Source organism: Ixodes scapularis, unplaced genomic scaffold (genome assembly GCF_016920785.2).
Source record: "Ixodes scapularis isolate PalLabHiFi unplaced genomic scaffold, ASM1692078v2 PGA_scaffold9__187_contigs__length_104089568, whole genome shotgun sequence".
Classification (NCBI taxonomy): Eukaryota; Metazoa; Arthropoda; class Arachnida; order Ixodida; family Ixodidae; genus Ixodes; species Ixodes scapularis.
Window position 1 is genome coordinate 71,847,962 of NW_024609884.1, and position 23,999 is coordinate 71,871,960.

At 43.8% G+C, this 23,999-nt stretch overlaps 1 pseudogene; it reads right to left on the reverse strand.

Moving 5' to 3' along the window:
- The window catches only part of LOC115316659, a 30,781-nt pseudogene extending 18,195 nt beyond the window's left edge, over window positions 1-12,586 (reverse strand).
- Between the last annotated feature and the right edge of the window lie 11,413 nt (window positions 12,587-23,999).

Consider the following 23,999-nt stretch of genomic DNA (forward strand, 5'->3'; position numbering starts at 1 on the left):
AAATTTCGAATGACTTGGATTCAAGGCATTTACAAGGTGGTTTATTTATAAAAGGGGTTTAAATGAGTTCAATTACCAGCGGGTGTATTCTCCAAGGGTCTATGGGATATGTTACATCTTTTGGGTCTATTGTTAAATTTTCAAATTTAGAATGAATACAAAGTTGGAACAGTTGGAACATGAAATTTTCAATATCTAACATTATTTCTATTGGTAGGCAGTTACATAGTATCGGACGACTTATATCTGAGACTGTACAATATGCTTTTGCTATTTTAAGTAAGGGAATACGTTGAATTGAATTTAGGGTTCTTGGCATATGAGAATTTTTTGTAGGTGTCCACCGTGCCGGCGCTCCATACACTATGTACCTTTCTATACTTCTGATATAAATGTCTCTTAATTGTTGAGATGTAATTCCCCAGTTCGTTGAGAATATGCGTGATATATTTTGGCTATGGATTTGAACCTTATTCTTAATGTATTGGAGATGGGGGAATAAAGGATAAATGGGTGTCATATATTATTCCTAGGATTTCAATTTGTGAAACTATGGGTAATCTATGTGTTTGAAAATGGACGATAGGAGGTGTGTTCTGTAAATATGTGCCCTTGGGAAATTAGCAGATATTGGCATTTTTTATAATTAAATTTAAGACTTCTTTTTGCAGCCCAATTTTCTATTATATTTATTGTTTCTAATGATCTTGATTATAATTTTTTTACGTGAATTTTCCTCAATCACTAACACTACATCGTCAGCAAAGGCCTGCAGGAAAGTATGGGTGCTAAATTCTAACTCTAATAAGCTGGATAATAGGATGTTCCACATGAGAGGGCTCAGGGGGGAGCGTTGTGGGCAACCTACATTAATTTGTTTACTTATATTTTGTTTATTGGGTGTCACATGTGTAGTGGATCTATCTTAAAAAAGATAGTGTACTATTTAAATAGGTTGGATGGGCATTCGTGCTTTTTTTAAATAATTAAGTACTAATGGGTATCTAAGAGAGTTAAATGCATTAGTAAAATCCAAAGATATCATCATGGCTGATTTTCCTTTACTTTTTATCTGTTTTAAACGGGTTGTTAATTTAAACAATGCTAATGTTGAAGATTTATTGTGGGTAAACCCGAATCGTAAAGAATGTAGTAATTTCTTGGAGTTTAGAAAAAAGTATATTCTATTATTTATTAATTTTTCTCATACCTTGCCGAAAACTGAATTTAGACAAATGGGCCTGTAAGATTCGGGTAAACTATTGTCACGATCATTTTTGTTAATTAATATTATTTTTCCTTTTTTTCCATATTTTGGAGAAGTATCCTATATTTAAGCAGGAATTAAAAATAGAAAGAAGTAAATTTGGATGGGAGGTCCAGAGGGTACATAGGATATTTACATTTATATTATCTAGGCCTGGTGCTGTTTTAGTGCGTAACTTATCAATTATAGTAGAAATTTCTGTGGAAGTGAAATATGTATCTGGTAGGGTCATGGGAGGAGTGGAGATATGTTCTTCAATTTGATCAATAAAAGGATTTTGTATGGTTATGTCTGGATCTGGGAAGGGTGTTTCTAGAATACATTTAATTGAGTCATCAAAGGAAGTAGTTAGTGAAGTATCTAATCTTTTTATTGGTGGGATTATAGATTTTTTTTTAATTTATCAAAGGCTATTTTATATGGGGATACCGAAGAGTGATCTTTTAGTGTTATCGAAACAGTAATTATACGATGAGTCTATTTTTGGTATTAGAATGAAGTCTTTATATTGGCTTTTATAATCATAATATATTCGCTTGTTTAGAAATTCCATATTTGTATTACGAGAACGTTGATATCTTCTTCTTAGCGCGTTAGTTTTTGCTCTCATTAATTTTAGATCCTGATTCCACCAGGGCACATTTTGTTTGTGATTTTTAACATTCCGTTCACATTGTTTTATCCATTTTTGGAATTTGAAATAGAATACATCTAAAATGTAGTCTATTTGGAAAGCTGTGTAATTAGTGGAACTATTATATTTAAACCATGTGTCGTTATTTATTTTTAAGGCTAGTTGTATATATCCTTTCTGTGTTTTTCTTTTATCTGTGGTTGTAAGTGGTTTTAACAGATCGAATGAGATTATTTGGTGATCGCTAAATGATTCTATGTCTAACACATTCCAGTGATTTATTACGTTCTGTAGGTCAGATGATGTTGCTGTAATGTCTATCCAACTCCTCCCATTCCCTGTAGTAAATGTCGGAGGTGAATATGGATTATTTATTATAACTAAGTCGTATTTTAAGAAAAAGTTTGCTAATTGTTCCCCACGATCATCGGTTATACTCCCCCCCAGCTAATGTTTTTCGCGTTGAAGTCTCCTCCTAATTTTATCTTTTTCTTCGGTAAAGTTGTCATCAGAATATCTAGCCTTATTATATAATTAATTATTGGTGTAGTAGGAGAGATGTAAACACATATTACTATTATGGAAGTATCAGAAAATGTACATTCTAAGACTATTAAATCTTTTTCTCTTTAATAATGATGGCACATTTGGAATCGTTTTGTGAACAGTATATAATATCTGAAATAGGAAATCCGATTATTTTATTATTAAGTATGTATTGTTCTTGAATTAATATGAAGTTAGCATTAAGTTCGTTATATGTTTGATTTAAATTATTTGTTGCTGCTTTTGATTTTCCTAAATTTAGCTATAAAAATTTAAGTTTATTGTCCATATATGTCTTCTACTCTTCAAAATCCGATTCCAAACCTAGTATATTATTGGGGGTAATGGGGGCTCCAAACGGATGATTTGCGTTTACTCTTCTATTTTGACATTCCCGACATCTTCCCTCCTGAGAGTGCGTGATTTTACATTCGGTTGTGGAGTGGTTTTCTGGACATATAGTGCAGAAAGCAGAATTATAGTTACATTTTGTTTTAGTATGGCCATATTGGCGGCATTTCATGCATCTGGGGATATAGAAATTTTCTGTGAGTGAGCATAATGTCCATCCAAGGCGAACTTTCGCCTTAGATTTCATCCTCGGATACACGGGTGATTTTACTTCAAAAATATGTGTTATGTTTCCTGGTTTTTCTTTATAGCTAGTTCTATGATTAAAGTTCTATGATTTGATTATTAAGTGTTGTTAAGAGTTCAGCAGGTAGAATATCGGGACCGACTCCCGATACTCTAAACTGTGGATTACGTTTGGTTGGTTTCTTCATAACTAACATGTCATGGGTGCTTCGGTGTTGTTCAATGGCTTGGTACAGGGACTCCAGTTCTTGTGCGGAATCCAACTGTACTGCCAAGCCATCTCTGAGTTCTTTTAATGTTAATCCTAATAACCCTAGTGCATGTGGATCAAAGTACTTCTTCAGAAGTACCTTGATGTCACTTGATGCTGTGTTGGTTGCATTTCGAAGTAAAGCATCTTTCGGTCTTGTGAGATATGGTTGTCCTTGTTCTAAGTTTATGGGTTCCTGTCGCGCCGCAGTTTCCTGCATCGCTCCAGTGCCCATCGGCGCCTCTACTCGAGTTTTCAAAACGTCTGCATACGAGTAACTTCTTCCTCTTTCTTCTAATCGGATCTTTAGAAGGACATTTTCGGTGGTGTGTTGCCCTACGATGGTCATCATTTGTGCAAAGAGGAGAACACTTTGGCGGCCAATGTCTTTATTAATTTTAGATTTCTCATCGATCACAAGTTGAATGACATTCAAATGTAATTCCTCTATTGATTTGGGTTTGTCTTTATCTGGTTCGGTCCCCTCTCCCCCCTGTCCGCTATTAGATTGATCTTGGGTGGTCATGTTTGAAGGATTGTTTTACCAGTGAGTTTTTTTCTCTTTAAGGAAATTAGAAATCAAGAAGAACAATGTTATTGGTGTTATCTAAACGGATCTGAATCTAGAGTTTAAATCCTGGCTCCGCCGTTTTTTGGCTTTCGGCGGGTTCCTGAAAACTTTGATTCTTCGATTCATTGGATCAAGTACGGTTCATTCATCTGCACATATTCGTTTAAATCCTCCTCGGAGACCACGTACGATGGTGTGAAGTGCCCGTGTTATATATATATATATATATATATATATATATATATATATATATATATATATATATATATATATATATATATATATATATATATATACAGGGTGTTTCAGAGAACGCAGGCCAAATCGCTCCTGCGAAAACTACTCATCGCAGCAAAAAAAGGCTTATGGCGATTTGGTCCTGGGCCAGGGGCCCAATTAGGAAAATTAATGAAGTCCGACCAACCTCTGCTGCGCCGTCATCGCGCGACGCAGCAGAGGCTCGTTGCACTATATCTCCACGGGGCGCGGTGCCGCCGGGGCTGAGATGCGCTCTGATAGCAAACCGAAACTTAAAAACCCGTCGATTTTGTGCGGTTTTTCAGAAAGCCGTAAAATGCTTCAAAATGCCTTCTATCGTTCTGCAATTTGTTGATTTGGTGTTTTTCGATGACGCTGAGCAGTTTTCAAATTTAAACCATGCCCTTAAACACTATATTAAAAAAAAGGTAATTACGCAAAAATAATTAACAACTTCATTATCCCGAACATTAATAATTTTCTTAAATGGGCCCCTGGCCCAGGACCAAAATGCCACAAGCATTTTTTCGTTGCGATGAGTAGTTTTCGCAGAGCGATTTGGCCTGCGTTTTCCGAAACACTCTATATATATACAACACGGGCACTTCACACCATCGTACGTGGTCTCCGAGGAGGATATAAACGAATATGTGCAGATGAATGAACCGTACTTAATCCAATGAATCAAAGAATCAAAGTTTTCAGGAACCCGCCGAAAGCCAAAAAGCGACGGAGCCAGGATTTGAACTCTGGGCCTCCCAATGTCCGGTCGGGTGTGCTAACCTCTACAACACTCCACTTTTTTTTTATTACCTCTACACCACTCCACCATGGCTTTCTTTCGTTTCCTACCTGTCTTATTAATGCACAAGAAACGAAATGTATCCAATCGGACGTGTTCTAGAAACACACGCCGCCGCGTGGAACCGACGCTTAACCTGGTTTAGACAGTTGCGTTTGACTGCGTTTGACTGCGTTGCGGCAGCGAGAAACCAGGACATCCCTGCTGCTTATATGGCGTGCCAGGATGATTCCTTGAATCGGAATCCACGGTTCATACGAAGCACAGATGTGCCGGTGACTCGCTTTCGGTTCTCGACGCAACGCAGTCAAACGCACTAAAACGCAAGTGTCTGAACCGGCCTTTAGTGACACGCGATACGTGCTCGTTTGTGCTCCAGAAATCCTCCCACTGTTCGTCTCGTTCCGTGTACATGTAGTATTCTTTGTTTTGTGAGCTTTAGAGACACGGTATCATCATCATCATCATCATCATCATTTATTATTCCTTGAAGGCCCAGGGGGCATTACACAAGGGAGTGAACACTTAAAAAACAAACAAGTAACAAAACAATTTATCTACAAAAACACACTGTAATCTAGTTATGGGTTAGAAAAAATAAGCTAATGGCTGCAGAAAATTTCTTAGTATCAGATAAGGTAACAATTACGTCAGGCAGTGAGTTCCAGTCGTCAATGGCCAATGGTAGAGTAGACATTTGGTGAGTGACGGTTGATGATGAAATCGGACGGAGTTTACAAGAATGGTCGAGACGAGGGAAAATGCGGTAAGGAGGTGATAACAAACTTTGTCTGAGATGACTGTTGTAATAAAAGATCCGATGAAGAAGAGAAAGACGAGACACCCTGCGGCGGTGAGAAAGAGTGTCAAGGTTAGCTGATTGGCGAAGTCCTGATATGCTTGCGTATGGGGAATAGTCGGAATAAATAAAACGGAGGGCCCTGCTTTGAACGGATTCCAGGTTGTTAGTTAGGTATGCCTGCCACGGTGACCATATGGAAGAAGCGAATTCTAGTTTAGTTCTGACCAAGGTAGTATAAGCTAGTTGTTTTACGGGGGATGTAGCTTGTCTGAGGTTACGGCGAAGAAATCCGAGAGTGCGGTTAGCATCGGCGATGACAGTTGTTATATGAGTGGTCCATGACAGGTCAGATGTCAGATGAATTCCTAGATATTTATACGATGAACAAGCAGTTACTGGGATGCCAGAAAAGTGGTAAGAGGAGGATAGAACATGTGAACTGCGGGAAAAGGATAGCGATTTACATTTATTATAGTTTAAAGCCATTTGCCATTTATGACACCACTGAATTATAAGTTGGAGATCGTTTTGCAAGGTTAGCTGATCGTGGCGTGAATGAATGGGTCTATATATGACACAGTCATCGGCGAACAAACGTACTTCAGAAGTGATGCAATGATGGAGATCATTAATGTAGATTAAAAAAAGAAGGGGGCCAAGAACGCTTCCCTGAGGGACGCCAGACGTTACTGCGCTTGTGGTAGATTTTATATTGTTAATAGAAGTGTACTGTGTGCGATTAGTAAGGAATTCAGAAATCCAATTGACTACTGAGGGGTGAAGATTAATATTTCTTAGTTTCATTAAAAGACGTTAAAGAGGGACCCTGTCAAATGCTTTGGAGAAGTCAATAAAGATGGCGTCAGTTTGAACATTGGAATCGAAATTTGAGTAAACGTCAGTTAGAAATGCTGTTAGCTGAGTTTCGCATGAGTAGGACTTGCGAAATCCGTGCTGGTGCTTAAAAAGGAGGTTATGAGAGTATAGGCAATTTATTATGTTGGAATAGAGAATGTGCTCCAAGAGTTTGCATGAAACGCTGGTGAGCGAGATGGGACGATAGTTGCTGATTAGTTGGCGATCGCCTGTTTTATGAACGGGTATGACGTTAGCAACTTTCCAGTCTGATGGTACTTCAGAGAGTTTAAGAGATTGAGAGAATATGTTGCAGAGGAAAGTGGAAGAAATGTGTTTAGTGTTTATTAATACCTTAGAGTTAATTTGGTCATCTCCGGAGCTGGAGGACACCTTTAGTTGATCTATAGCCTTAAGTACTCCAGTACGGTCAATTACGATAGGATCCATGAGAGGGTGAGTGGATTGGCAAGAGTTGGGAATATTTAGTAAGTCCTCGTTAGTAAAGATGGAGCAGAAGAAATTGTTAATAGCAAGAGCGCCGTGTTTATCAGAAAGCGGAAATCCGTCGTCATCTACAAATTGCAAAGGAAGTGATAGTGCCGGATTGATTATTTTCCAAAACTTCTTTGGTTTCGTGGTTAGTACGTTGGGGAGGTCGATACTATAGAATTTGGTTTTGGCGTGATTTATTGCTGATTTATAAGCCCTAGCGCATTCGTAGTAGGTGTTCCAAGAAGCCGTAGTGTTGACAGCCTTAGTCCGCTTATAGAGTCTTTTTTTCCTATTGGATTGACTATGAATTGTTTTATTGTACCAAGGGTTAGTGTTGTCAGATATAATACGGGTCAGTGGAATAAAGCGTTCGATTAGGTAGATCATTTTATCTTTGAATAGAGTCCAGTTTTCATTAACCGTTCTTTCCCAGAAGTTAACTGAGAAAGTATGATAAAAATCTTCGAGGTTCGAGTTGATTGATGCGTAATCAGCTTTCGCGTAATTGCGAATGAATTTGCAGTAATGTGATCTACGAGGAGCAGAGAGAGAGAGAGTTAAATCGATGACGAGATGGTCACTAATGCCGGGTAAGTATGTGATGTTACTGAAGAGTGAGGGGTCTTGGCTTAAGCACAAGTCGAGTATATTGCTACAGTGATTAGTAATCCTAGTAGGCTGAGTGATAACATTTGTAAAGTTGAAATCTAAACAAAAGTCTATAAATTCTTGAGACAATGCGCAACTAGAAGAGAGGGCAGACCAGTCAACGTTCGGGTAATTGAAATCACCAAAGAGAGTAACAAAGGCGTTAGGGTATTTAGTGGTGATTTCAGAAATACACTTATATAGCTTGTTAACAAATTCTTTATCACTATCTGGCGGTCTATAGCACACAGCCACTATTACGGGGGGCGTCGTAGCGACGTACACAAATACAACTTCTAAGTCAGTAAGAATTGGTATAACCCGGGACGGAATGTGATTATTTATAGCTAAAAGCACACCACCCCCCCTCCTAGCGGATCTATCACACCTATACACACGAAAGTTTGGACACAAAGGAAAAAGTTCAGTATCGGATATATCGGGGCTTAGCCACGTCTCGGTAAGCACAAGGAAATCTGCGTTGCATGCCTCAACCAAGGAAATCACATCATCTCTTTTTGGTATCAAGCTTCTAATATTAGTAAATAAAATAGAATGATAAGAAGGTTTGTTACAGATATCACGGCGTTTTGCAGGTTGATTGGGTGAGAAAAACGAAATGAACGCTGGCATTGCTATGCACTTTTTTCCTTCACGGCACCAAGAGCGGCGTCATATACATAGCACTTATTATCTAAAAACAGCTTATCGTGACGCAGCTTGTAAGTCGTGCCTTTCGGCTTGGCAAAATCAAGAAGGTGACGGCGCGCAAGTCGGACAGAAATGGGAAAATCTTCACTGATGGCTACACGTGTTCCTTTGAGCTTAAATGCCGACGAAAGAATGCCCTCTTTATCCTTAAATGATGAAAACTTCACATTATAGGGCGACATTTCTGTGGATTGAACGCTCCCAAGCGGTGCGCTCTTTCAATTTTGCTTGATTCGATATTCACGCCTAGGTTACTGGAACACAGGCCGGTTACCAAGCCCTCGGACTGGGCCCACGTTTCCCTATCGGTGTCAGTGACGCCAAAAAATAGAAGGTTGTTACGACGGGATCTGCCCTCCGCGTCGTCACAACGAGTTTTCAGCTGCGAAAGTTCGTTTAGAGCTGTAGTAAGCTGAGGTTCGGTAGGTGTGACGTTACCGATTTCCTTCTGCTTTAGTAAGTCGAGTTCAGTTGTTAGGTTGATAACGCGTTCTTCTAGAGCGGAAGCAGATTTTTCGCTTTCTATGTTTTTCTGTGTTAGTAGGTTTACCTCTTGTTGCAGAAGAGCAAGGCTACTCTGAAGTTTCGCGACCGTCTGCACAAGCGCAAGGAATTCATCCTCTTGTTGCTTGCTCATAGGGCCTGGGTTCTTCTCTACATCCCCAGACAACAAAAGCAAATCTGCGAGAATCAAGTGCCACGTTATTGAATATACAACACGGGCACTTCACACCATCGTACGTGGTCTCCGAGGAGGATATAAACGAATATGTGCAGACGAATGAACCGTACTTAATTAATCCAATGAATCAAAGAATCAAAGTTTTCAGGAACCCGCCGAAAGCCAAAAAACGGCGGAGCCAGGATTTGAACTCTGGGCCTCCCAATGTCCGGTCGGGTGTGCTAACATCTACACCACTCCAGTTTCCACGTGGAAGCTGCAATCTTGTAGCTTCATGCTCCACTTCATGATACGGCTGTTCGTGTATTTTGCCTTATTAATGAACTCTAGTGGTTGATGATCTGTCTGAACCGCCTGCCGTTCTTCGATGCTCGCGCTTTTCTTCTTTTTCTTCTTCATCGTGAAACGTGACAATGACCCCTTCTTCAGAAGTTAGTCGCACTAACTTTTTTACTCTTCACGTTGCGCAACCACAACACACAAAGTTAATATCGTCCCTTCACCAAGTACTATGCCTTAACCATACCAACTATACACGTCGGACTGATTCCATTAGTATCATACTGAGAAGACTATTTTTTTCCATTCACGGCAGCATAATTACACTGAACATTGCTATCAATATCATACTCCACGCCTCCCCACGCAGGCTCGCCAAAGGTCATTCCTTCTCAGACCACTTTTTGAGCGAGGTGCCCTCCTCTTTTCCAACGTCACACAAAACAACTACGCCAATGCAGCACAGTCTACAATCTTTCTTTTCATTCACTGCCGCATTATTACGCTTTACAGATTTACCAACTTTTCAAAACAGCTTTACCTTTCATTTTGAAAAACAGCGCTGTTTTTCAAAATGAATTCATACCAACTCGCCCAACTTTCCATTCTAGTAAGCTTTACCTTAAGGAGTACAGTTCTATTCTGAAACACGCCCGTAGGTGTTTCACTCACAATTGCTCGTTTAGCTTCCAAAAAGTCACCCTCAATGTCAAGTTTTCCGGAACTGATAATCCCAAAAGTGAAACCCTATCGGTCCCCGTGACCCAGTCCCCTGAATGTTGATCGTCACTCACGACCTTGGAATGCTGAAGCCTGGCCAGCTGCTTCTCGCGGTCATCTCTGGGGTGCGATGTCGCTAGGTCGGAGTCTTGGAGATCGGTGAGGTTACTTCGTTACACTGGAGCGTGGCCAGTGGCTGGTGGACTCGCCTCGGAGACGTCCTTCTCCAAGTACACCATTTGCTTCTTATATCATCTTCTTCCTTCTCTTCGGCTTGCCTGTAGGCCGCTCGCCCTTTCCTGATTCTTCTTCTTTCTCCTTCACAATCGTGACAATGCCCCCGACGTTCCAGAAATTCATCCAATGAATTTTCTTGCTTCTTTTTTCCATTTTCTTGTCCTTTCTCTGTAGGCAATTGTTCGGCAGCTGTCACGTGCACGGCACATCTGGACACTTCACTCACAGCACACAGCTTATCACACCCAGCGCCCGCGTGTCCAACCCAGTACTAAACCGTCGGTGCGGTACTAACCCTATTCTATTCCTCAACAAAACCCGCACTTGTGTCGCAGCAGGACTTTCTCAACCTCGAAAACGAAGGTACTTACTTTGACCTGAAATTACCCTATTCACAACAAAATATAGGATTGCGGACTCTTCAATCCTCAGTCCCTTAATTCGTGTTGAATCATCCCCCAGCAAACAAAAAGTTAACCCAAAAAATACTAGGACACACTCCTCCGTGATTATCATCTAAATCTGCTCCCTCGTCTAAAGCCGACTCAAGAAATCAGCGCTCACATTATCTTTCTCTTTGATGTACTCCACGTGGAAGCTGTAATCTTGTAGCTTCATGCTCCACCTCATGATACGGCTGTTCGTGTATTTTGCCTTATTAATGAACTCTAGTGGTTGATGATCTGTCTGAACCCGAAAGTTTCTACCGTACAAATAAAACGTAAATCTTCCCACCACCCAAACCAGTGCTAAACATTCCCTTTCTATTGTTGCGAAGTTCTTCTCCGCCCTACTAAGTTTTCGGCTGGCGTAAGCAACTGGATGTAGCACCCGTCTCTCTCTTATAGGGGCACCGCTCCCAAGCTTGCGTCTGATGCGTCAGTCCGCAATGTAAATTCTTTTCTCAAATCCGGAGCCATAAGGATGGGTGGCTCAGCTAGCAACTGCTTCAAGTGAGAGAACGCTGCTTCATGTTCCTCTTCCCACTCCACGTCATTTCGTGCCCCCTTTTTTGTCAGGTCTTTCAGGGGAGCTGCGGAGCCCTGCGTAGTTGGGTGTAAACTCCCTGTAAAATCCCGTCAGTCCGAGAAACTATCTTACTTGTCGTTTCGTAGTCGGTCTCGGTCAGTCCTCTATTCTCGTCAGGATCTCTTGTTTCGGAGCAATCAATCCAAATCCTATCCGATGTCCCAAAAAGCTTATCTGGTGAAATCCTATTTCACACTTTTTTGGTTTTATTGTTAGACCGGCAGAGCGCAACCTGCTCAGCACTTCCCTCAGTGTGTCGATCTGTTCTTGCCACGAGTCTGTCGCCACCAGCACGTCGTCAATGTAGTGGTATGCGTCCGGTATACCCTCTAGCAGCTTCAGCATCAACTTCGTGAAAGTTGCTGCTGCGGTTTTCAGACCGAAGGGCATGAACCTAAATTGATACAGCCCACTCGATGATGAAAATGCTGTCTTTTCTTTAGCCGCTTCACCCATGGGGATCTGCCAGTACCCTCTGACTAAATCAAGTTTAGAAAAGAACTTTTTGCGTCCCACCTTCGCAAAAGTGACGTCTACCCTTGCTATGGGTTCTGCATCGGACACCAGCACTTGATTCAGTCGCCGGAAATCTATGCGAAATTGGTTCGAACCGTCCGATTTTTTCACCATCACCATAGGTGCGTTGTACGGCGAATTTGATCTCTCTACAACGCCCATTCGCAACATCTCCGTTATCTCTTCCTCCACCACCTCATGTACTCTTAACGGCAATGGGTACTGTTTTATGTGTATTGGTGTTTGGGAGGTCAACTTGAGGTCGCACTTGATCATGTTAGTCTTGCCTGGTAGATCTGAGAAGACCTCTCTGTAGTCAGCCATCAAGTCCAACACTTGGCGTCTTTTCTCCGTGTCCAAAGTGACCTCAATGACTACGTCTTGCTCATCTTGCTGTTTCTTTAGAGACAGCGTTGGGACATCGTCCCCGTCTCCATCGTCATTGACGCCATCGTCACCGTCGACTTCTACTGCCAACCCGCACCTTAGGGCGACTTGTTCGTGATCTTCTCTTTCTTCATACTTCTTCTGCATGTTCACATGGAACACTTTTCTCTTACCTCCTATATCCAACTCGTAATCTACCTCGTTTCTTCTGGCAGTGACCTCGAATGGACCCTTCCACTGCATCAGCATTTTGTTGTTGTCACTTAGGAGGAGTATTAACGCCTTGTCTCCTGCTTTCATTTCTCGCTTAACACTCTTCTGGTCGTTCATTCATTCATTCATCTGAACATATTCCTTCATAGATATATATATATTGTGAGGGTGTTTTGGGGACAAAAAATAACCAGGCGGAGACGACGCTTTGTCCAGCCAAGACTGAATCTATTCTGAAACGCGCGCGCAATCGCGCCTCGGCACGCGCTGTCCCTCGAGCACTTTGGCGCCCGAGTTGGCAGCGCTGGTCGCGCCACTTGGTCGCCACAAATGCTGCTAAGGTTCGGGCTGGCGAGGTTTGAAATGCTTGAGCCGACCGACATGCACGACATGCCGACCACGGTGGCGGCGGTCAGATGAAGGCTGTTCGGGCTCCACGGGGTAGTTAACAGGAGTTGTTTGGCAAATGACTCGATACGGTCCTTGGTATTTTGGGAGGAGTTTTTCGGAGAGCCCACGTAGGCGGATAGGAAAATGTAGGAATGCGAGGTCATCCGCATTATATTGGTGATCCTGATGTCGGTCATCATAGGAGCGTTTCGAGGCTTGTTGATGGAGTAATGTGCGTGTACGGGCGAGTTGGCGGCAAGCCTCTGCACGGCAGGAGTCTTGTGAATTGGTATCCTCGTCGAGAATCTCAGGCGGGTATGGAATAATAGTGTCCAGTGTGGTAGAAGGCCCACGGCCGTGCAGCAAATAAAAGGGTGAGAATCCATGCAGTCGTGGATTGAATGGCCGAGTTATAGGCAAATGTGACAAATGGTAATACGGTGTCCCAGTTGGAATGGGTGTTGGCGATGTACATAGAGAGCATGTCCGCGAGTGTACGGTTGAAGCGTTCTGTGAGGCCGTTGGTTTCGGGTGATAAGGTGATGTCAGTCGGTGATCAACGTTGCAGGCTTGCAGTAAGGCTTCAACAGTTCTTGACAAGAAGAATTTTCCGCTGTCACTAATCAGAACTCGAGGAGCGCCATGGCGTAATATGATGTTGTGGAGGATGAACCTTGCGATGGCTTCGGCAGTGGCCACATGAAGAGATGCGGTCTCAACGTATCTGGTCGCGTGGTCAATAGCCACAACAATATAGCGATTCTGGGTTGTTGATAAAGGCAGGGGACCAAAAATATCAATTCCGATAACCTCGAAGGGGTACCGCGTTGGCTGTAGGGGCTGAAGGAGACCGCTGGAAGGAGATGGTGGTCGTTTACGATGTTGGCATGGTTGACATGATCGGATGTAGTGGGCGACTGTGCGGTACGTTCCGGGCCAAAAATAGCGATGGCGGACTCTGGCATAGGTTTTGAAAAGGCCAAGATGTGCGGCAGTGGGGTCATCATGAAGACATCGTAAAATTTCTTGACGTGATGATGGAACGACAAGCTACCACCGCTTTCTATCAGGTGCATAGTTGTGCTTGAACAGAAGGCCGTTGTGGATTTCAAAGTCACGGATCTTCTTCAAAAAACGATGGTTTGTTGATGGGTTTGTTCCGGTAATGTGTTCGACGATTGAGCGGATCAAGGCGTCTGAGCGCTGAGCTGAGGCAAAGCTGTCCAGAGAGAGTGTCGCAAGTACCGGGCATGTATTGGTGCAAGGTGCAACAGCATATGGTGCTTCCTGTGGAAGCGGACACCGGGATAGTCCATCAGCATCGCTGTGCTTGCGCCCCGATTTGTAGCGGACTGTAAAATCATACTCTTGAAGTCTTAGAGTCCATCGCCCGAGTCGGCCGGACATGTCCTTAAGGGACGAGAGCCAGCATAGAGCGTGGTGGTCGCTTACAACTTCGAAAGAGCGGCCGTAAAAATAGGAGCGGAATTTGTTTATGGTCCAGACCACAGCAAGGCACTCACGCTCAGTTGTAGAATAATTTATCTCTTGCTTTGTCAAGGTGCGGCTGGCATACGCTATGAGTTGCTCTTGGTTAGACGTAGTATTTCTTTGTATGAGAACGGCACCTAGACCATGGCCGCTGGCGTCCGTGTGGATGTCAGTAGGAGCAAGAGGATCGAAATGGCAGAGGACTGGTGGTGAGGCAAGGGCGCGGCGTAGAGTAGCAAAAGCATGGACGCAGGCGGAGGTCCATTCGAAGGGAACATCCCCGCGAAGTAGACGATGCAGGGGTGCGGCAATCGTGGCGAACCCTTGAACGAAGCGACGAAAATAAGAAGCGAGTCCCAGGAAGCTTCTCAGTCCTTTGATGTTTTTCGGAGATGGAAACCCCGCAACTGGTCGGGAGCTACGCCAGCGTGGGTGCCGACGTAACCAAGAACGTTTACCTTTCTCGCTGCAAAGTGGCATTTTTTGGTGTTTAGCTGAAGGCCTGCGTTAGCAATGCATGAAAGTACTTGGGACAATCGGGATAGATGTTGCTCAAATGTGGTAGAAAACACTACAATATCATCAAGGCAGCATAAGTAGCTGGTCCATTCCATGCCCCGCGATATATATATATATATATTTATTTATTTATAAAAAGAGAGAAAGAGAAATAACTTACGCTGATTGATGCGGCAGCGCCGCACAAATGACGCGATTAGTCGCCCTACTCGCGACATCTTGTCGGAATATCACCAACTGCTTCAAACTGGACATGACGACATCCAGCGGTGTGTCTCCACACTATCCCACGAGTACATCTTAATTGCGAATACATCTCAAGCGCCACCTTGTAGAAGTATCACCAACTATTATCTGAACTTGAAATAGTGTAACAGAGCGGCGAGTCCTCGCACTTTCCACGATTGCATACGAAATCTAAGCACGACAGGGGCACTTGCATCCGTGGCGGAGAGATACCGCGACGGGCCATTGAACGAAAGGTCGCTGGTTCGACGCCAGCCGAAGGATAAGATCTAAAATGTTCTCGGAGGAATATTAAAATTCGCAGATGTCACATGACATGTCGTCACAGACTTCGCGACTACCAATGGATCTATCCATTTACCGACGATTGAAATGTTTCTGATATCTGAAAAGGTTAGGATAGATAGGATTGGTTAACTGGCCGCGTGCTACTAGTCAGACCTAGGTGCGCGAGACCGGTTAGATATGCGCATAGGATCGATGTCAGAAAATAGGTACCCAGATATCGGAAACATATCGATGTCAGAAACATGTGTTCTCATCGGAAACACATGTTTTGGTATTGATTGGTTGTTGGGGTGATCGTGTACACTTTTACTACTACTCCGTAGCGCTCTCCTCGTGAGGTCGCAAAGGAGGGCCATTGCGGGCGCGCGTCGAAGCGCCGAAGCGAAGGCAACGCACGTTGATTGACCGTCGCAGCTGCAAGTTTTTAGTCACACAAGCGTGTTTAATTAGCTAAATTGCCACTGCACTCATAATGTAAGCTCGGAGGCTGATTTTGTTACTCGGGAAAAGTATTGCGGCGTCGAATTTTCGACGTTTAATGGAAGAATGCTGCACCTGTTTAACATTGTCACAAGATATGTTGAGTTCATTTGTATGCGGCGATATTCTGACTGCTGTAAGTATTCCTTGCAGATAAATGATTTTATGAAAAGCAATTATCATGAAATGACTAGATAAAGTGATTGCGAACTAACGACATCCTTTTGTGAAATTAAAGCGTCAGAAGTCATAACTGAAGACGAGTGGTCTAATTCCTTAAATCTCGAACTGTTTTTTTTTTTTTTTTGCATGCGTAAGTGCAAGACGTACAGTACCGAATGCTTTCCAATGTTATGTTTACATAAGCAGTGAACATTTTCTAAAAAAGACTGCATGACACTTGTCATCTTGTCATCCCTACTGAAAAAACCTGTACAAATGTATACCGGCCTATACCGGTTCACACCGGAGTCCTGTATTCTCATATCGGTAACCGGTAGCTCTGTACCGGCGACCTGTAACCACGTACTGGCGAAGCCGATATGCCGTACCGGCTGCCCATACCATGTACAGGCGGCCGGTAAACACATAAGGGCACAGCCGGTAGGCCACACCGGTAACCGGTAACCACGTACCGGCGAAGCCGATACGCCGTACCGGTTGCCCATATCATGTACAGGCGGCGAGTGAACACGTACAGGAGAAGCCGGTACGCCACACTGGTGGGCCGTAATAACGTACCAATGGCCAGTAATCGATGTGCGGCTAACAGCAACCACGTATCGGAGCGACCGGTAACGCATTACCGGCGCCGGCACTTAAACCGGCGGTCGGTATCCTTGTACAGGCTCTACCGGTATACACAATAGACCGATCTCATTAAGCGTTGGGCGCATGCGTAAAGCCGCCATAACTTTAGTTCACAGGAGGCAGACGGCCGTGCACGCGAGGGCTCGTGCCTTCTCGTGCTCTACACGCGAAGAGCTCCAGCGAGGTTGTCGCACGTGCCCAAAGACTAAAGTACCCTCGCTGCATTGCGGCAGCGGTGGCGTAGTCAAACTGGCCGGTGAGATCGGTCTATTTAACGCGACCAGGAATTATCAGACCTCGACGGGAACGCGCTCACCGCGAAACTAAACTGTGATATTTTTTTTCAATAAAGAATTTTAATCAGAAAATCACATATTAGGTCATTTCAATTTAACAGTTTCAGCAATCACACTCAACCATTTTATGACATGCATATTTAAGTCATAAAATGAGAAAACCAAATCCATGGGAAGCGAGGCCGAGATAAATGAGAGTTTGCTTCATAGCTTTGAGCCCTGTACCGCGGTAGTTTCGGTTTCGGTATATTGACGTCGGATTGGATTGGATTTCGTAGCTGCAAGGCAGAGTGCAGAAAGATAACCAACGACGGACAAACAATGTTTTTCTTAACAATAAATAAACTTAACATGGTCAGTTTCTATGCTTTTAAATGTTCTAAAACTATTTTGAGTAATAATAGTACTAATATAAACTAAGGAAGATTATTTCTTCAATCCAATCCAATCCTTACGTACCAGCGCCGCTGGCCAGCCGGCCACAGCCAGCCAGTGCTCTGAACCAAAGCCGCATTGACGTTAGGGCTATCTCGATCGGTGTGTATCGGTGTCGATATGTACTAAGCGTACGTACGTGATTTATGTTGATGGCGCGAAGGCAATAGTCAGCGTGAACCGTATCAAGAAGTTCAAACCGGCGAACGTTGGCGACTTCGAACCCCGACGTGCCGAAAAGCGTCTACTGGGAGGCTGTTGGAGCGTGCGCCGGCGAATGGTAAGTTGTTTTCTACGCATCAGGGGCTCGAAGCACAACGTATACTGCAAACCGTTAATAGGGAGTTTTCGTAGATCGTTTTCGCTGTCCCGTAACGCCCTCCGCGACTCGCTATTTACCCGGAACTCTACAGTCAAGGCTATCGGCGGGCAGGCGCATCTTCGTTGCGGAGGGGGAAACGCGGTCTACGAACACTCCCTAATGTTCGCCGGGAGGCACTTACTTGATAGAATGACGTTTTAGCGAACGCCCACGTTTCATCAAACGACACTTTAGCGAATAGTCGGACGCCGCGAGGCGGCGTTTTCGGGTGGGCCAAATGAGTTCATATTTTTGTAATAGTTGCCGCAGACTGTCGCCGCGAAGCGGCGTAAAGCGCAGCGCGACGGATGGGTTAACGCGCGCCCCCGTTATTCGCTAAAACGACCATTCGCTCAAATGTCGCCGTTCGCTAAAATGTCATTCGCTCTTGTGATATGGACCCCAAATTTCGTGGGCCCCCGTTCCGGAGTCCCCCGTTCCGGCGTTTAAAATTCGCGAAATGTGGTGGGCACGAGTATGTCCTTGCGCCCGATTTGTGAAGAACTGGGCGGCAAGAGCAAAGGGTTTTACGTTGTTTAACTACAGGGCGCTCCAGATGGTAGCCACGACACTCAAAACAAATCGCAACAAATCGGCTTTGTAAGCTATGACAAATTTACCACAAGTTCGACTAGGTGGTGCATTTAATGTGTAAAAATATCGAAAAAAATAATTTTTGAAACAAGGGTTAAAGCGCAGGCTAGCTGGTGAACGGTCATATTTATAAACCCCGATACAAGGGGGAAAGGGAGACGAACACGACGACTTTGAGATGTAATTCAGTGTGCATGTTTTGTTTTACAGAGACACGAGCTGAGCTGGTTGCTGCTTTGAAAAAGGAGCACGTGGCCATCCCTATGGTATTGAACTCAAGGTTCGAGGTTTATGTGTGCCTTTAGGCTGTTTTTCTTACCTCATCTTCGACTCTGTTCAGAAGGAGGGGGTTCGTCTTTTGTTTCCCTTTTTCAAATCAGCAGCATACTTCACTTCCGTTACGAGTGGGCAGTAATTGTGGGTAAAATTGAACGGTTAGGCTAAAGAATATCTATCTTGCATTTTGTTCGCTTCATGAGTAATTGTGTCCATTCATTATGGCTGGTCAGGACTATTTGTACAGACACTTTTTAAATTGCTTGCTATTCTGGTACACAGATCTGGTGGGTAGCTACGCTCTATGAAAGTGGACCACAAGCCATAATTTAACACACAAAGTGCCGCAGCTTGGCCACTCCTGGTCTCAACTGTGCTGTAGCCACAGTTGTCCCTCTTCAATTTCAAGAGACACTCTCCTGCTTGTTTCTCGACCGCATTAAATCTGAGTTCGACACTCTTCAGTCTTACGAGATGTGCTCACCTGCTCTAAGTCAAGTCAAAATCTCGCTGTACACGAAGTTACATCTCTTCTCCACTATCGCAAGACGTCCTCATTTGTTTGGCGTCCTGCTTGCGTTGCAGCCGAAGTTTCCTCTCTTTAATCTTTTCATCCGCTTCAATGGTCCTCTTGTTGCTACTTCCCTCTCCAGCTTTCAACAAACATGTTTTATGTTGTTCCGAAGTACCCTAGGCACTTTGCTTTCACTGTGCCTCAGCACGCTTGCGTAATGTTCCTCTGGTGAGACCTGCTTTCGCATACCGACAACGAAAGATGATACTCAAGTCTGGTTCACAGAGCTCTCCTCAGATGTGGCTACGTGCGACTGCGACCAGATGCGGCACACATTGCTATGGCAACAACGGCGTTGAGTCACTGGCACGTGCATCAACGCAGCTCTTGCCTGCAACCAGTAGCTCTTTCGCAAATGCTTACCCATGTATGCTCGTAGTGAAGCGGATACGATGCCCAGCTTAGACTCCAACAGTTGTGGGTTTGAGGCGCAGTGCCGGCGGCATGTTTTTCTTTTCTGAATTATAATGTGCCGGCACATGCAGTTTTCAAAAGCAGTTACAAATCCTCGGACCAACGGATGCCTAAAGTGCATATGCTTTGCTTATAGATGCTATCGTATTTAAAAGCACTGAATTGCAAGTACAAAGCAACTGAGAGTTTACGTTCCTCATAGAAAGTACACTGGGTGCAAAGTAGTATAATCATATTTTACTTTCTAACTAACTTAGAAGTACCTTTTAACACAATATTTTATCATACTATTTCGTTTACCTACATAGTGTTTTCTGCCAACAGGTATCGTCCTTTACACACTAGAGTGTGTAAAAGACGATATATTAATTATTTCCTGTACTGACAGTGAATACCGGATATCCTGTCAGGGGCGTCTGGCAGCATTTCTTCAGGGAAGGGGCAATCTCAGGTATAGGGCTGAAACCTACACCCAAAAAATAAAGGGGGGGGGGGGGGGGCAATTTAATGTGAACTATGTGTGTCTCAATTATGTGTTGGAGTTTATATTAAATGAATACTAAAACACCTGGACCTTTTTCTTTTCCAGATTCAGATGTCGCCATCCCCTGCAGTGGATGGCAAGTACAAGAAAAAAAAAAGACAGAGGTCAGAACGTCCACTGTGTCGCTTGGGGAGCATGCCCGACTGGTTGAAAAGCTGATGTCGGCAGAGCAGAGGGTGCTGAACCTGGAGCAGGAGCCCCAGATAGAGAGGACGCTATCAAGAAGCAGCTGCTGGCACTATTAGGTAAGCATGGAGGCACTTTCAGTTGCCTACCTCACACACTACACATTATGTGCTCACACTTTATCTGAGGGATCAAAAGTAATTTTAATTTTTTTTTGGTCGCAAACAGAAGTAAGCATATACTACAGGGGTGCCTCAATGTATCAATGAGTTTAAGAGGTGTCTATAATTCTCTTTTCTTCTCTTAGGGTGCAAATGGAGCTTTGAGAGTTTGTTTCTTGTTGCTGATGGCGATGAGCCCGTTTTGCTCGGCAGCACTTTCGCTTTGATTGAAGAAATATTTTTCTGCAGTTTGTCAAACAATCATGTCCATACCAAGACACTATGGTCTGTGCGCATAGATGAGGCTTGAAGTAAAGTTTCTTCTGTCGGTCAAAACATTTTAAATATGCACTTTCCGATGAGCCCGGCCAGCACACATCCTTTCGTCATTGGGAGAAAGGAGTTCTTTTTGTTGAAGAGGAGGGAGTGAGGAAGCTGATCGTAGGCATGACCACAGCACCAACAAGGCTGAACTTTAATCGGGCGGCAGATTGTGCCTAGCGACGCAACTGTGCAACTGGTTAAAAGGTGAGCAGACGATCTGCTACAGCATTGGATTTCGTCAGAAAGATTGAGCTTATATCTGGCAAACCGTTGGAAATGCTTGGCATGAATATTCATTAGCTATTCACCGGTATTTTTTTGTAAACTAAACAACCTCTCTGCCGCCCACTGCCGGCGAACTTGAGCGCATTTCTTTTCTTCCTCTTTTTCTTCTTTGGTTTTGTTTCTCATCCTTTTGTTTTGTGTCCTGCTCGCGCTACTTTCCCAGTCCTGGTGTGTTACGGAACGACAAATAAGCACACTGCCGGTAGTCTTCTGTGGTATGAAGTACTATGAAGCCCTCATGCCATCAACGAACCAGGAAAGTGCTGAAGTCCGAATAATCAAGCTTGTCTGAATTTTTGGCGTCCGAAAAATCGGTTGACTCCTGTACCGTGTCTTGTTTCTAAAGAGTGTTTTATTATGTTGCAGTGGACAATGTCCCGTCTGGCGGTGTTGGGTCAGGTCCTCCAGCTTGCCCAGCAGTGGTTCCTGCAGCTGGCGCTCCTGCTTCAGTTCACGTAGTGCGAGCTGGTGTGGATCACGCTCGACCCGTACCGGCCGCTGATGCTGCTGCTCCAGCAGCGGATCTTGTAGCAGGCCCGTCGGAGGCATTTCCCGAGTGTGTGCCAGTGCTTGGAGAGGTTGATGACGAGGTAAGTTCAGAATTTCATGGAATATTCATTCCAGATATTGGGCAAGTGACTAAATTTTATTGTTTCCACAGCTCTTTGAATGAGGTTATTTGTATGCTTCCTTAAATTGAACCATCGGGCTGCTTCAAAATGCTGATAAATGTAAAGAGTAGGGCCGGGCATTGATAAGATATTTCTTCCCAATTAATTGGCACTTTTCTGAAACGTTTTCTATCTAGTGTCCTTGTCTTATTTCGAGCTTTTTCATAAATCATGTACCAAGTAGCGCAATTAAAATTGTGTTATAATTGGTACCCTTCTTTCGCTTTCTCTCTTTAGTCTGAACTCACTGAAACGGACACTTACACCCGCCAATAAAAGTTTTCATTTTTTGCCAGCCGATATATTATGGTTTCGAAAGACTACCAAATTAATATTTTGCAACAGTCACATATATCTTTATTAAAGCCAAAAAACGCAACTGCTCAGAACCGAAACTGAAACCCGCGCACGGAGGTCGGAGAAGTGGAGAGGAGAGAGTGAGTGTGCGGAAGTCACGTGGCTACACCCGACCGTGAGCTTTTTTGTTTTCCCCTCCGTGTTTTTTTTTTTTGTGTGCATAGCAGACGACATGCGTGGCTGGAACTTTTTGCTATGCGATTCCTTTGCAATTATGTTTGTTTCACTGTCTGTTCTGTACTTCAAGATGAGTTGTTCTTTACATTGAGAAGTTGGAGATGAGTAGTGAGTGCCCGTGGTGAATTTCAGTGATCGGCTCCGAAAAGAATACCCCCAAGATGTTGCGTGAAGAGCTGCCTCGCATGTCCTGCGTCCGAAAAAAAGTGGCATTGTGCAGCAGACGTCTGCACAAGTTTCCGAAAGATCAATGAGATTGAAACCAATGGCTGGCTGCATTTCCTGTAGAGCATTTCTATCTATTTCTAGGTTCACCTTTGCCATGATGTCTTGGTGGAAAAAAGCAAACTGTTCTACGTGAGGGGAGCCCGGGGAGACTCCATGTTCGTTAAAGAGGCCACGAAGTTGATCTTCGGCAGGGAGAACCTGCATGGGCGGAGTGTGACTGGGGTGCCATGCCGGCGCTTCAAGGGCGCCGTCGCCAAGAGGGCCCTGACTCCAGTCAAGGTGGCAGCAGTAAGTGCCCACTTCTCACAGATGTCTCATACTTGGTGAGTCACTCAAACCTTATGGCTTCTGAAGTTGCAACCTGCTACGTCAAAATTTATGTGATAAAATATTCCAAGGCTTTCAGAACTTTCAGTGTTATAGGCTGTTGAAGGGTCACAGTTCGACTAGTTCGAGCTTTACGAACGTGAAGCTCCGAGCGCAAAACCGAAATGAAGAAGCCCTATCTCCCTCTTTGTTTTTAATATATGAAGAAAACTAAAATGACCTTGTCACGGTCATCTAGGTCCCTTGGTGCTTTCTGATGTATTCATACTGAGGAGGTTTTACAGTAACATGCTCCGCATCGCAAATATCTGCTAATCCCTGCAAGTTTTGGGGGAGGTCCATGATATCAGTGGCCTGCTCGCAGGACCTTCTGCTGAGGCACTCATTTTTTCTTTTGAACGAAAAGCTGGTACTAGCAAAGTTGTGAAAGTAAGTCTGTTTGTTCACTAGAAATGCTGCAACCGAACTATGTTTGGCTCTGTCCTTTGAGTACTGCCCATTTTTTCTGAACTGCCTTCTCATCGTGGGTGTTCCTCCTTTCTAGTGCTCAGTTTTCTTACCAGGGAACTATCTCGTATGAATAGACCATTGAAGGGTCGTAACACAAATATTAAATTAGTTAAATGATTCTTGATGTCAAATCTGTGTTGTCATTTTATATACATGCCCAGAACAACAATTGCGGGTCAAAATATTTCTTTCGCACTAAAACTGCCGGTCGAGAATTGTGTGTTCAGTGTTCCTTTCACTTGTTCCCATGGTGACATTGTTGGGCATGAAATAAGTTAGAGGTAGTAGGCAACTTGAGGCCCATGTTCATAACTGAAAATACATATTTAGATTTATAGAACATACTTTTATTTTAGTTAACAGGCAGGCGAGCTGGTTAAGGATAGACGTGGTAACCCGGGAACGTGGGGAAAAAAAGGGACAGACAGACACGAAGCTCCGGAGCTTTGTGTCTTTCCGTTCCTTTTTGTCCCCTGCTCCAAGGTCTATAATTTTCATAAACTCTGATATGCAAGGAACACACTGTTGCAAGCAAACTTTAAGTGCATAGTTGTGGAAAGTCGCACTAGGTCTTTTCGATTTGCTTGCACTGGCCGATCTAGTTCAAATAGTGTAA